Consider the following 2,029-nt stretch of genomic DNA (forward strand, 5'->3'; position numbering starts at 1 on the left):
AGAGGGAAGAGATATGGGGATATATGTATATGTATAGCTGATTCACTTTGTTATAAAGCAGAAACTAATACACCATTGTAAAGCAATTATACTCCAATAAAGATGTTAATAAATAAATAAATAAATGTCCATACTACCCAAAGCAATCTAAAGATTTAATGCAATTCTTGTCAAAATACCCATGGCGTTTTTCACAGAACTAGAACAAATAATTCTAAAATTTGTAGGGAACCCAAAAGACCCTGAATAACCATAGCAATCTTGAGAAAAAAGAACAAAGCCAGAGATATCAGTCTCCCTGACTCTAGGCTACAAAGCTACAGTATGAAACAGTATGGTCCTGCCACAAAAACAGACATACTGACAAATGGAACAGAATAGAGAGCCCAGAAATAAACCCACACGGTTATGGTCAATTAATCTATGACAAATGTGGCAAGAATATACAATGGAGAAAAGATGGTCTATTCAAGAAGTGGTGCTGGGAAAACTGGACAGTCACATATAAAAGAATAAAAGTAGATCATTTTCTTACACCATAAAAACAAATAAACTGGAAATTATTAAAGACCTAAATGTACGACCTGAAACCATAAAACACCTAGAAGGAAATATAGGCAGAACACTCTTTGACATAGGTCTTAGAGATATTTTTTTGGATCTGTCTCTTCAGGCAAGTGAAATGAAAGCAAAAATAAACTAATGGGATAGAATCAAACTTAAAAGCTTTTGCACAGCATAGGAAACCATCAATGAAATGAAAAGGCAAGTGTCCATGGACAGATGAATGGGTAAAGAAGATGTGGTATATATATATATATATATATATATATATATATATACACACAATAGAATACTACTCAGCCATAAAAAGAATGAAATATTACCCTTGCAGCAACATGGATGGACCCAGAGATTAACATACTAAGTGAAGTAAGTCAGAGAAAGACAAATACCATATGATATCACTTATATGTGGAACCTAAAAAAATGATACAAATAAACTTATTTACAAAACAGAAACAGACTCACAGACATAGAAAACAAACCTACAGTTGCTAAAGGGGAAAGAGGGAGGGGAGGGATAAATTAGCACTTTGGGATTAACATACACACTACTATATATAAAATAGGTAATCAAAAAGGACCTGCTGTATAGCACAGGGAACTCTACTCAATATCTTGTAATAACCTATAATTTAAAAGAATGTGAAAAAGAATCTGAATCACTTTGCTGTACACCAGAAACTAACACAACATTGTAAATCAACTGTATTTCAATTTAAAAAATTCGACAACACATAAAAAGTATCAAAAAACATGATCAAGTGAAATTTATCCCCGGGATGCAAGAATGGCTCAACATACACAAATCAATAAATGTTATATACCACATTAGTAGAATGAAAGATAAAAATCATATCCTCTCAATGGATGCAGAAAAAAACATTTGACAATCCTGTCATGATTTTAAAAAAAAAAATCAACAAATTGGGTATAAAAGGATATCCTAAAGATATCTGCATTCCTATGTTTATTGTAGCATTATTCACAAAATCCAAGATATGGAAGTAACCTTACTAGTGTCTGATGAATGAATAAGGAAATGTCATATATATATATATATATATATATATATACAAAATACTATATATATTTTTATGTTATATATATGTGTATATATTATATAAATACAAAATTCTGTCTCTATATATGTATATATAAAATACCATAGACTGAGTGACTTATAAAAAGAGAAATTAATTGCTTACAGTTCTGGAGGCTGGGAAATCCAAGATCAAGGTGCCAAAAGATCTGTGTTTAGTAAGGGCCCACTTCCTGGTTCATAGACAGTGCCTTTTTGCTGTACCCTCACATGGTAGAAGGGAGCAAGGGAGTTTTCTTGGAGTCCTTTTGTAAAAGAGATTGAATCCCATTAATGAGGGCAAAGCCTAATCACTTCCTCAAAGCCCCATCCCCTAATACCTTCACAGTGGAGGTTAGGATTCAAGATAAGAAATTTGGAAGG

This window comes from Physeter macrocephalus, chromosome 14 (assembly GCF_002837175.3).
Source record: "Physeter macrocephalus isolate SW-GA chromosome 14, ASM283717v5, whole genome shotgun sequence".
NCBI lineage: Eukaryota > Metazoa > Chordata > Mammalia > Artiodactyla > Physeteridae > Physeter > Physeter macrocephalus.